Source organism: Cricetulus griseus, chromosome 2 (assembly GCF_003668045.3).
Source record: "Cricetulus griseus strain 17A/GY chromosome 2, alternate assembly CriGri-PICRH-1.0, whole genome shotgun sequence".
NCBI lineage: Eukaryota > Metazoa > Chordata > Mammalia > Rodentia > Cricetidae > Cricetulus > Cricetulus griseus.
In genome coordinates, this window is record NC_048595.1 from 275,094,356 (window position 1) to 275,107,363 (window position 13,008).

At 40.2% G+C, this 13,008-nt stretch overlaps 1 protein-coding gene across 6 annotated transcripts in view; it reads left to right on the forward strand.

Annotated features, from left to right (window-relative positions):
• Positions 1-13,008, forward strand: part of Aig1 (androgen induced 1) — a 202,398-nt gene that overhangs the window by 40,065 nt on the left and 149,325 nt on the right. The gene's annotated exons all lie outside the window — the stretch shown is intronic.

The window sequence follows — 13,008 nt, forward strand, 5'->3', positions numbered from 1 at the left end:
AGGACCTCGTGGGCTCTCCACCACTGATCTACACATTGGCCCTGGGTTTGTTTTCTAATGTGGCCAGCACTATAGAAAAATGTATTTTCTCATGGTGCTGGAGACTGGATGTCTGAGAGCAAGAAATCTTGGAGTTGGTTTCTTTTGATGCCTGTCTCTTTGGCTTTTAGAAGCTGCCTTCATACTGTTACATTCTCTTTCCCCTGGGCCAGTCAGGGTTTTGATTCCCTCTTCTTATTGGAAGATCCATTGTGTCAATCAGAACTCTCCAGTGGCTGCATTTAACCTCACCCACTGTCATGTTCTGAGGTTCTAGGGAATTAAGCCTTCAGCATATGAGGCCTGAGATCTATCAGTTGCTGAAATAGTTGCCATGCAAACATGAGGCTTGCATTCAATCCCCAGAACCAGTCTTAAAAAACAAAACAAAACAAACCAAAAAACCTGAAACCAAAACCAAAAGGAAACTGGGTGTGGTAGTTTGTGCTTATAATCTTAGTACTGTGGAAGGAGAGATATGGAATCTCTGGGCCTAGTTGGCCAGCCAGAATATACTACCAATGAATTCCAAATCAGGGAGACACCTTGACTCAGAAAACAGGGAGTATGGTTTCTGAAGCACAATACCTGAGATTGTCCTCTAGCTTTCACGTATATGGGCACATATATGTACACCCCCTTTCTCTCTCTCTCTCTCTCTCTCTCTCTCTCTCTCTCTCTCTCTCTCTCTCTCTCTCTCACACACACACACACACACACACACAGCACATGGTTCAGTACCTAACATTTTCCTGAGCAGCCTAAACTTAAAATAATAACTGTCCAGTGGGTCAACTGTTTAAGCACTTTGGACTTAAGAGGAAATCACCATTAGCTAGCACTTCTCTTACCCAACTGTGCCATTAGCTGGTATTACTTAAGTAATGAGGCTCAATGTTTGGGTCTGTCTGGCTCCATTGATTTTCTGTTTTCAGTTAGGTCCTCTCAAAAGCTCAGCTTCCTTCACAAGCCTGTTAATTTTCCATTGTCTACACACTAACCATGTTTCTTTACAGGCCCCATGAGACACCATAGACTTATAATTCATGGGTAGCTGGAAGAAGGAGGGAATTTTGTATATCTGAGATTGTAGAGCAAGTTAGAAGTACCTTATATAACACAGTTTGAGACCTTCCATTTGTTTCCTGATTCTGGCAGGAACAAACAGAAGCTCCAAGGTCATGGCTAGTGCATGTACTGAATCCAAGTTCACCACGAGAGGAGTCAGAAAGTTCTTTAAATCCTTCCTTTGGCTCTTTTTCATATTTGCCAAGTCAATGTTGGCAGAGATCCATGTTCTTAGCACTGAGTTGCCAATTTCTTCGTGCTGAATTGTATTTTCATGGATGAAGTAGCCCTGTGCTCTTTAGAATAACACAAGAATCAGAGAACCTTAGAATCCAATCATAAACCTTCTCATTCCCTCACCTTTTTCCTGAAGTTCTAAGTGCATGAGTATTCAGATGGAAGCTGTCCAGACCTCTCAAATCCTCTTGTTTGAATGTTTCATGTGATATATATGTGTGTGAGTATTTATGTGGTGATAGCTCAGTTGGTAGAGCATGAGACTCTTAATCTCAGGGTCATGGATTCAGGCCCCCATGATGGGCGCCAGTGTGTAAATGGAGTCCTTAATGGTCTAGATAATAAAAGGCCAGAGTCAGATAGAGAGGGAAATGCTGAGAGATCAGAGAGAAGAAGCAAGCCACAGCATACCTTACCTCCTAAGCATCTCCACAGAGAAGAGAGTGAGTTCCTGTTTATCCCTGCTTATATACTGTTACTGCCCAGCTATGTCACTTCCTGCCTGTCTGCACAGACTTCCAGACCTCTATAGTTAGCTAGTGGCAACCTCCATTCTCTGACCCCCAGAGAGGCTTTATTTGTGGAAGAAAGATATCACTGTGTGTGTGTGTGTGTGTGTGTGTGTGTGTGTGTGTGTGTGTGTGTGTTCTTTGATTTTTCTTCATACAGTTCAAATACTTAGCCATGTGCTAACACAGACATGTAATCACAGTACTCTGGAGGCTGAGGCAGAAGGATGATTATTGATTCAGGCCATCTGGGCTTCATAATGAAATCTTGTCTCAGAAGGTAAATTCATCTACTTTCTATGAATCATGTAAGAAGAAATTCTCATGGCATAAAATGTAAAGACATATACTTTCTACACAAAAGAACCATGCCTTTAAATCTGAGTGTCTGTGTGAAATTTTCTCTGGGTTTAGAGGGAGAGGAGCAACACTTTATCTTTACCATCTGCATTTAACCAATGTTACACATTGTGCTTTCCCAGCATGAGCATGTCCTTTTCCAGGTTGGTAAGCTCCTGACAGTAGCCTTGTCTTTTCCCTGTGCTTACTGGTATCCTCTGTGCTTACTGGTGAACAGGGAGTGACCAGAGCTCTGCAATTGGGGATGTGCAGAGTTAGCAGTTTGTGTAGCTCTATTTTATTGGTCTTGACACCAGTTGTCACTATTTCCAGTGTTCCACCCCTCTTCCAGAGTCACTTCCCACTTCAATTTCTCCCCTAAATTTTAAGAATGACTCCATGTTTTGTTGTCTCCCACTTCCCGATGATTTCTTATCTCTCCCCCATTGATAAAATCTTTGTTGGTATTCTCTAAAACTGAGATGGTGTTCATAGGCTCTCTTTCTATGCACTGTTATTGACTTTGTGTCTGTTACCCAGATCCCACCACACTCCTCACTCTAATGCAAGAAGAAAAATCATTTTGAGTTGAAAAAAAAGAAAGCAAAGTGCCTGAGAGATAGATTATTCTAAAATTCCACTAATTTTATTACATGGCATATTTACAGAAGAAAGAAATTTAATGCTATAAACATTTTAACTCAAAATAAATCTTCAGCCAAACACTTAATTTTGTCATCTAACTTCACTTTTCTTTTTCTAAGGTTACTTCTCCATTTTTTCTGTGTCCCTATGTATTTGCTACACAAGGCCCCTTCATGGTACCTTTTACCCCCAGGATATGTAAAAATAATGAAATATCCCAATCAAAGACAATTAAAGTGAACTTTTGTCTCATTGTGACTTGGAGAGTCCGGGCAGGGGGACTTGAGAGAACATAACACCTATTATCAATCGCTGTGTCCATTTTCATAAAAAGCAAGGCTGCCCTTGATTAGAGATGCTAATGGCCAGAAACCACCACCACTCCCCTAGCCTTGCAGCTCATTTTGCAGGGATAACCCTCTAGAGGATGTTCTTACCATGTGCAGTTCATTTCTCAACCCTGTCACCCTTTTAGAGAAGCGTTACAAACAATTCTGTGATATTATGCAGTCTGGAAGCCCTGGAGCTTCTTAGAATCGGCTCAGGGAAGAATGTCCTTTGTCTCCTGTGAATTTGTTGACTCTGATGATGGCGAATCCCATTATAGGTGAGAAAGTAGGCATGGCCTTTTAGCTAAAAAAGAAAATAAAAGAGGACGAGGAGTTTGAAAATGCCCCTTTCCAAAACCCTAAATGTGTCTGTGACCGCCATCCATGCAAAAGGAACAATTGCATGTTTTCTCTTCATTCAGACCCATGCAACCCTATTCATCTGCAGCTGCTGAGTTTGAATAGTACTCATAATCAAATCTTCCCATGTCACCAGTACATCTTTGTCCTGGTGCTGCCTTGGCTTGCTCCAGTCCAGATGCTGCCTTAACCATCCCAAAGTGAAGAAGTGAATGCCCCTCTCTGAGTGTGTTTGTGTTGGCCCTGAAGGTTTGGACCTGCTCTGTCCTGGGATGGGCGCCTCCAGTGTCAGAGCAAACCCACATGTGCGTAAATGAGCTTGCCTGGAATTTGTCCTTCTTACCAAATTTAGTTTCAAAGTTGTTTGCCAAGTAACCATTTCTGGTGTTATAATATGTCTTGTAAACACTTGAAGATTTTACATGTACAGCCAACTACTAGGTTCTTACTTGTGATGAAGACTGCGTGTTATCTCTTCCTTAGGAAACGCAAGGAAAACTAACTTTAACACCTCAATGCTAACTCTAGGAAATTTGAAATTTAGAGGGAAATATTTTTTGAAGTTTCTCACTTAATTTATTCTGTGAATTCTAGATTTAACTTTAAAATACACTTATCTGCTAAGACTGTATCACATTTTCATATAAATACCTAAAATCAAATCCTTTTCTAGTTTTTTTAAGCCTTAGATATTATCTTGTGCATTTAAATGCTCCTTTTCTTTCTTTTCACCTCTGAGACTAAAATATGATATCAGCCAAGTACTGTTTTGTTATAAAGCCTGGTGTCTTGAGTTTGATTCCTGGGGCCCATAGTGGAAGGAGAAAACTGGTTCTAATAAACTGTCTAATAAACTTCTACTTTCAATCCATGGTATGTGTATGCCCACACATATACATGCCGCCTCCACAATATGTTAAAATATAATTAACAGAAACCTTGTCCACTTTCTGTTGAGTTAATCGCACAGGAATGAGGAACTGGGTTTAATTGCCCAGTGATAGAATGTTTATAGAGGAGGAACATTCAAAATAAAGTATGAAAAATTATCCATTACAGTCTATTGCCAGACATATGTAAGCACAAAATCTCATCACTGAAAGAAATTTGAATATGTCAGGTTTCACTTTAAGGACACCACATTAGCAGTTAATTAAACTGGACAATATACACACGTGTCTCTAAGGTATAGAGAAGTGGTGTGAAAGAAGGGGAAAGTATTAGCGATGGAAGGTTCTGGAGACTTGCCAGAAAGATTGATTTTTGAGCTCTGTTTCGAGGATTGGGTGCTGGGAATTGAACTCTAGTCATCTGAAAAAGCAGCAAGTGCTTTTAAGCACTCAGCCATCTCTCCAGTCCCAGTATTTTTCTCCTTTGACTCTCAGTGCCACCTATGTTGATTGTACACTTGCTGCCTAAGGTTCCAAAACATAAAAAAAAAAAACCCAAAAACGTACTTGATAAAGCAACAGGGACCACATCTCTTGCATGTGCTCCCAAGGCATAGAGAGGAATACAGCTCTCCAGGCACTTCTCCAAGGATTTTCACTAACAGGCAAACGTGTCATTCCTGATCCTTCAGGAACAGATTTGTCAGGTCTCACTGGTTAAAACCATTTATTCCTAAAATGAACTGTGATGGGATCCAAGAAAGCAGATGGGAGCAAAAGGAAGGAATGCTATAGTGAGGGCTTCAATTGACTATGGTTTGTCCTTAAGGGATACACTCTTGCTGCCAAAACAAGTGTGGGGCTTTTAAGAATCTTTGTAAAACTGAAAGTGGAAATGAATAGGATTCTAGGTCACATACTCTTCGCTTATGCTAATAGAAAATATAGATGCAGGAAAGCAGAAACCAAGTGTGAATGCTTTCTGTTGTAGTCTATGCCTGCCATTAATTCTCAGTGTCATTCTGAGTACTTTATCTCAGTACACTTTAAGTTTTGTCACAAACTATTTAAAATTTAGATTTAATGAAGTCATTACAGGAGAAAAGTAGATTTCTAGGACAACGATTTATGTTTAATTTCTGAAACTCTCTATAGAACTTGTCAGCGGTGGCCCTAGGTTTAGACTACCAACTCAGGGCTTCAGACAGCTAGGTTCAATGTATACAATCTTCCTATGGCAGCCCCTTTCCCTGGAACTTGTAGAAAATTATCATTCTCCTGTATGTCATTTCACAAAGGTTCCCAGAGGCAAAAATTTCCAAATTACCTAAGAAAATGAAGATATTACCTTTCCATATTTTAATTGTTAAGTAATGTATTTATTTGAAATTTGGGAGTGCAAATAATTAGACTTGATCTTCAATAGTATTAAATAGTATGTGTATATTATAAAATAGGTGATTCTGGTCTTCAGAAATAGGACTGTACAGGTTTTTGGTGGGTGCCAGGGAAAAGGGGCAGTGAGTGGTGATTAAACAGACAAATGGAACATTTCACATTTTTGTTTCTTCTCTATTTATCTCCTCACTTACCCTGCCCCCTTTATAATTCTTTCTTTTTCTCTGTTTCTTTCTACCTCACTTATTATATATATATATATATATATATATATATATATATATATAGCGTTTGCTATGGATGTTTTGAGGTTGCTGTTTACATGCTGTAGCTAGTTAGGACTTTTATTCATCTCTTTTTATATCTTCTGTGCACGAAACACTGTGGGAGGATGGAAGGTGGGAGAGGGTGAGGAGACAGTGTGACCACAGTTTATACTCAGTGCTACTAAACCAGCAACACTCCTTCTGAAACCAAACCAGTAGTACTGCTTCCTAAACATCTTTGAAGAGCCACCTTCCCAGAAGTTCCTCTCTAGAGATTGTCTATTTTTTGTAGGTTGGGTCTGTATTTGATTTATACATAGGTACCAACACATGTCCTAGGAATGTGGGCTGCATTGGTGAGCTTTGGTACCATGTTAGGATGAAGAGACGACCTTCATCACAGAGAGTACTAGAAAGAGCCCTTCAGTGCCACTTTGTTTCTCTGCTTGTCTGTTCATTGCTCACACAGTGGAGATTGTAAAGGACTATGAAATAAGAATTTTATTAGTGGTATGCCCAAATTAGTGGTATGCCCAAGCATAAAGGCATGACTGAGAAGGGTTGCCCACATTGGCATGTGAGCCTTGAGAGCTTCGCTCTTCCTATTGTTGGCCTTACAAATCCACTACAAAACAAGAGGAATGAATGCTTTCACACAAGTGCAGATGACTAGCCAGAAAGAAGTGTCACTGTTCCTATGTCCAGGGAATAAAATGAATGAGCAAGTCTCCAGGGGACCACTGTTACAGTAGAAAATTTAAATCAGTATTGAATCAACAAAGGATCCACTCCAAATGTATCTACACAGTTAACATTTATGTCTGTGTATCTAGAAATGCTAACTGCTGCTTTGCCCCCACCCTGTTACCTTGGGGTTTTAGAGAACACATCACATACTCAGTGGCCTTTACTGTTGCCTCTAGTTTTATTATAGCCTGTAAACAAGCAATTTCCCTTGGGCTTCCTGAGGGTTTTCACCACCTCTCTTCCCTTGATGGTATAACCTACAAATGACCTAAAAGCTAAGTCCTATCTTCTAACTCCTGTGTGCTCCTTGTGGGACAGGTACCATGCTAACGATGGCTTTACTCTGAGTTGTTTACCTCTCAGAGAAGTTAAGGATGCACTGCCAACATTCTCACCTTATTTCCCAGATGAGATGAGTTGCCTTTGTACAGTTGGCCTGCTTGAGGTTATTTGGCTGGTAAATGGTGTTACTGAATCAAGCAGGAGTCGGACCAAAACCTTTACCAAGTGGAGTGCTTGCTCTTAAAAAGTAAACCGTTCTTACCTACCAGATTTAGCCTTGCTTCTCAGTGTTTGTCTTACTGATATTCTCGGTGTCTTATATAAAGCCTGACTTGACCAACATTTCTAATCTGGAGGATGTATCAGAATAAGGGAAGGGACTCTGCAGATTCCAGACAAAAATTACTGTTTTGTCACTTTTTAGAAAATCTTTTGCAAAAGAATGTTCATGTGTGCCATTGGTGCTTACCCTTGACAGATTGTTTCATGTTAGTGAGACCATGGTTTTTGCAGTTTCATAAGACAGTTTGCAAAGTACATCTTTTGCTAAGAAAGAAATTATTTCCAACTCTGTCTTCTTATTTCAACAATGGTATGTAGACTCAAGTACCATAGGCTTACCAAATGTGTTTCTTAAAATATGTTAAAAGTTTTTTCCATGTGGTTTTGCTACATTTTTTTTTTAAAAATTGTACTATGTTACTGTGTTAACCATTATGGTGCAATGTCACTAATTCTATAAATCATACATAACCAGGAGACATGTTTTAAAAATCTAGCTGTGTATGGTATAATGTATAAAAAAAATCTGCAGGGTTCTGAGAAGCCACAGACTGTAGATGCACAACTTTAAAAAGTATTTTTGGCAAGAATGATCTAGCACATTCTACATGGGCATACATCCTAACAAATGAATTATATCTATTCAAAAATATTTCACTATGAATTCCAAAAAGCCATTTTGATCTACTTTATCAAGAACATTTGCCATCAAATCCACTTTCCTTTGTAAATTTGTAATGTCTGGATCCAACTATTTTCAACTAGGATTTGAGGTGATGTTAAATCACATTAGATAATCAGATAGTAATAGTCCAGACTCCTTGGTCATTGTGTTGTTCAACAAAGAACCCCTGAAAGTAATCTTGACTGTTTGAATACATGTCTTCATGATGTAAGAGAAACATAAGAACTTTCTTATTCTTTTATATATCCTCAGAGTGGGCAGAAACTTTCCAGTAGACTGTCTGACATATTCAACCAACCTATGTTGAGTGTTACACGAAAGTTACTGTGTTAATCATTATCATTCTATTTCACTAATTCTATGAATCATACATAACCAAGAGACATTAGACAACAAGAAGGAACTTGTTTCTTCAGGTTGTGATAATGGAGGGAAAAGAGCTGCCATCCATCCTGGCCACATTATGATATGGCTACAAACTTTTGAGGGCCAGAGAGTAGAAAGTGTTGGTTTGAAAAAGAAAAAAAAATGGCCCCCAAATGAGCAGCACTATTCAGAGGTGTGGCTTTGTTAGAGTAGTTGTGCCTTTGTTGGAGGAAGTGTGTCACTATGGAGGTGGGCTTTGAGGTCTCTTTTGCTTAAGCTTTGCTCAGTGTCACAAGACTCTCAGCTACTTCTCTGAAACCACATCTGCCTGCATGCAGTCATACTCCCCACCATGAGGATAATGGACTGGACCTCTGAAACTGTAAACAAGTAACCATGGCCATGGTTTCTCTTCACAGCAATAGAAACCCTAACTAAGACAGCTTGCTAGGTAGACCAGAAAGCTCTCTTGATAACGACCAGATGGCATTGGTGTTTCTGCAAAGCTGTTAAGTATCCAGTTGTTTTTGACTACCTAAGACTACTCACTACTTTGGTCATATATCTCCTGTATCCCCATTTTGCTTGGGAAGGCTGTGCTTCATTTAGTCACTATACACCTTCTGGTATTAGACTAATATCATGGCATACGAATGCTATTTTCAAATAACTGAGGGTGAGGTCTCATTGACATGTAGTCATCTAATGGTGGATGTTTCTAAAAGGGACAATTCAATTAATCCATTAAGTTTTATTAGATTATATAAATTAGATTTTTCTTAATTTTATTCTCAGATGACAGCTTTAAGTTCATGTTTTATTTAGCTAGACAGCTCTCCTATGTACTTAAGGCCTCCCTTTGGATAATCAGGTTATGGTAATTGTATATATGACTAGACTCTAGTCCCCCTTTACTAAAAATTAAAGAGGAATGCAGAATAGCAGGGGTTGGATTAGTTAATGCTTTTGCAGTGGGCAAGGGTTTTCAGATTGCTTTAGAAAATAAGCTGCTTACATCAGTGCTAATTGATGGACAGTAGTTCTCAAACATAAAACATGTCTGCATGTGAGCTTTATGGAGACCAGATTAATTATATTGTTTACTATCACTTGTCAAAGAGAAAAGGATTTATTTTATTCATTTTGATGTGGAATTCAATTTAAAATGGATCTGACTGTGAATTCCTGAAAAGGTTAACTATTGTATCCATAATGTCAAAATGACCACATGACGGGGTGATCTCAACTGCATGAAACATAAGGCAATCATTGGAGAATAAGCCTAATATGCATTTTGGAGGGGATAATCCAGGCTCAAACCATAGCAGGAACCATCCAGTCAATCTGACATTCTAAGGAGTAACTTGTATTTGGGTGAGCAGGAATATGGGCAAGGCAAGGCTCAGACACAACTCAGGAGCAGCAGATAATCTAAGTCAGTGTTGCTTCTTCATCCTATAGATAGGGATTTTCTATAAGTAGGATGTACATGGTCAAATATTCTTCATTTGAGATGCTTCAAATTCCACTAATATGTTTATGAAGAATAGAGATGATGGATTTTCCCTGTTTATCTCACATTCAGTTCTGCTCAATTATGGCCTCATGTTTAACCTAGATGACCAACTTAGTGGTTTTTAAAATATGTGTATGCATGCTCTGTCCCTGTCTTTCTTTGTGTGCAAACATGTGTATGTGCACATAGTGTGTGTGTGTGTGTGTGTGTGTGTGTGTGTGTATACTTATGTGTTTTTCCCAGAATCATTAGCTGTATTCACTCATCTGAAATTCTTTGTGTTCTTCACAACTGTAGGATTTTCTAGAGGATTCAGAATTAGTTCTGAAAATTTCTGGCTTTTAATTCATGCATCCAATTATTAATCTATCTGAAAGTTCTAGTATGCTCTATGTACAAGAAAGTATTTACAGAGCTTAAAAACATTGATGCTGGGGTTCTTACCATCTGGCTTCAGATTCTGGGCTGGTCACTTTTTCATTCTGATGTTGAGAAAATAATTTAATTTCTCTGAGTGTATTTCTTCATCTATAAAATCAGAAACGTAATTGTAGCTATTGCTTGAAGTGTTTACCTCAACATAGTTGTGATGCCAAAAGATATTGCTTGTCAAGTCTCCAACCTACATATTGTAGAGGCTAAACAACTGTAAGCCAGCCATACTAAAGCACATTTTTTAAAATGAAGTCACTTAGTGATATGAACTTGCCTCTTTGAGCCAACTTCATTGTGTCCCATAAATTTGGGTATGTTGTGTATCAATTTCACTCATTTCTGGAAAGTCTTTAATGAATAGTTTCAGTAGTGAGTTGTTCAGTTTCCATGAGTTTGTAAGCTTTCTGTTGTTGATATCCAGCTTTAATTTGAGGTGGTCAGATAGGGTGTAGAGTGTTATTTAAATTTTCTTGTATCTGTTGAGACTTTCTTTGTGTCTGCGCATTTAGTCAGTTTGGGAGAACTTCTATGAGATGTTCATCAGAAGGTATATTTGTTTGTGTTTAGGTGAAATGTTTAAGTATGTCTTAGGTTGATTTGGCTTATAATGCCAATCATCTATGCATTTCTCTGTTTCATTTTTCCTGTTAGTGAGAGGTGGCTACTGAATCCTCCAAATATCAGTGTGTGAAAGTCAATGTATGACTTAAACTGTAGAAGTGGACTAAAGCTCAAGTTTTTGGTCTCTCTATAACTTGGTGTGAGAAACTTCTTTCAGAGAGATGTAGACCTTGCATTGTGTCTAGTTCTCTTTGGGTGTTAATTTCTAGTAATTTCAAGTGGGACATTAGTGCTGTCACTCAAGTGCTTGGTTTTGAATCCCGAAGGTTTGTACAGTGCTCATGCACCTTCCACTTCCACGGTTCATGTGCAGTATTCCGGTCCCAGCAGCGGAGAAGCAGCATATGTGCTATATGGGGTAGCTGGCTGTTGGGTCTGGCCAGAGAAGGCACTTGGTTGCAATAGCAGAATGTCCCTGTGTCATTTAGATCATCATGGGACTATCATTTCTTATCCATGCCCTGGTAGTAGAGTTCAAAGTTATTTTGGGTTTTGATGACCATACCACCAACAGACTATCAGTGCAGGAAGCCAAGTTCCTACCATCTGTGCTGTGTTTGTATCTAAAGAATTATTTGGAACACTGATTACTCAGTTAGCTGTGCCTCCTGGCCTTCTAGTGTTATACCTAGCAAGGTGATTCACATTTTCTTGAAAGTCACTGTGAATAATCTGCGTAAATTCCCTCAATGGTAGGACACGGATCACAACCTTCATGATCAAGAACCACACAGTGCTACCTACCTTCCTTTAACGGTCACTCCCTACAAACAGAGAGTAGCTGTCAGTGGTGCTGTGCTAGCAAATGTTTGACCATCAACTCACTGGAGGAAACACTTACAATTTGCCAGTTTCCATGGTAAAATATATAAACATCTTTGTAAAGACTGAGATGAAAATATAGTTCAGGAGTAGCCTGTTTTCTCAACACATGCAAGGTCATGGATGGATCCCCAGCATAGCCCCACCATTCTCCACTCAAAATGATAAAGTGTAGAAATTCTGTAAAAGGCAAAGATGATTAAAATCAGGGCAAGGAAAAAAATAGAATAGTCCTGTTTATATAAAACAATGCATTCATAATTACCTTTTCTGATGGCTTTACTGAAGATGTTTATTACTTATATAAAGAATTGTTGCACAAATGGGTCCAGATCAGGCTGGTGAAACCCACAGAAACAGCTGACCTGAACATCGGGGAGCTCTTGTTCCCCAGACTGATAGCTGAGATACCAGCATGGGACTGATCCAGACCCCAGGAACATGGGTTTCAGTGAGGAAACCTCGGAAATCTACAGGACCTCCTGTTCAGTACTTATCCCTAGTATAGGTGTCGACTTTGTGAGCCCATCCCAAATAGAGGGATACATCCGAAATAGAGGGATAGGGCCTAGGCCCTATCCCAAAGGATACAGGACTCTGATGACACCCTATAGAAAGCCTCACCATCGGGGGTGGGGGGGCAGAAAGGATATGTGATAGATAGGGTTTTAGTTGGGGGAGGTGGTAGGGGAGGACGGGAGGACGGGAGGGAGAGGGAATTGGGATTGTCATGCAAAACAATCTTGTTTCTAATTCTGAAAGACTCCTGCCCCTTAGCTTTCTTCCTCAAGTTTGCTTCCTCCTCCGGTCGGCGGCTAATGGGACACGGGGCGGATCCCTCCGCCTCCCCGATTTCTGCCCCTGCCGCCGCCAGGCCCTCTCCCAAGCTGGTCCACCCCGGCAGGGCGCGCCCCCGGCCTGCCCGTATGGCACCACGCCCCGGGGCTGGGGCCGAGCAACGAGCACCAGGTGGGCCGGCCCGAGGGCGAGCACCAGGTGCGTTGGCCCGAGGGCGAGAGCACCAGTTAGGCCGGCCCGGGGCCCCGCCCCCACACCCCCACCTGATGGGGAACACTCCGTCCCAAGGTCAGCTATCTGGACGCGGAGGGAATTGAATCTGTTGTACCAGACACCAGACCTTGAGAATATGCTGATCTGGAATGGCTCTGTGT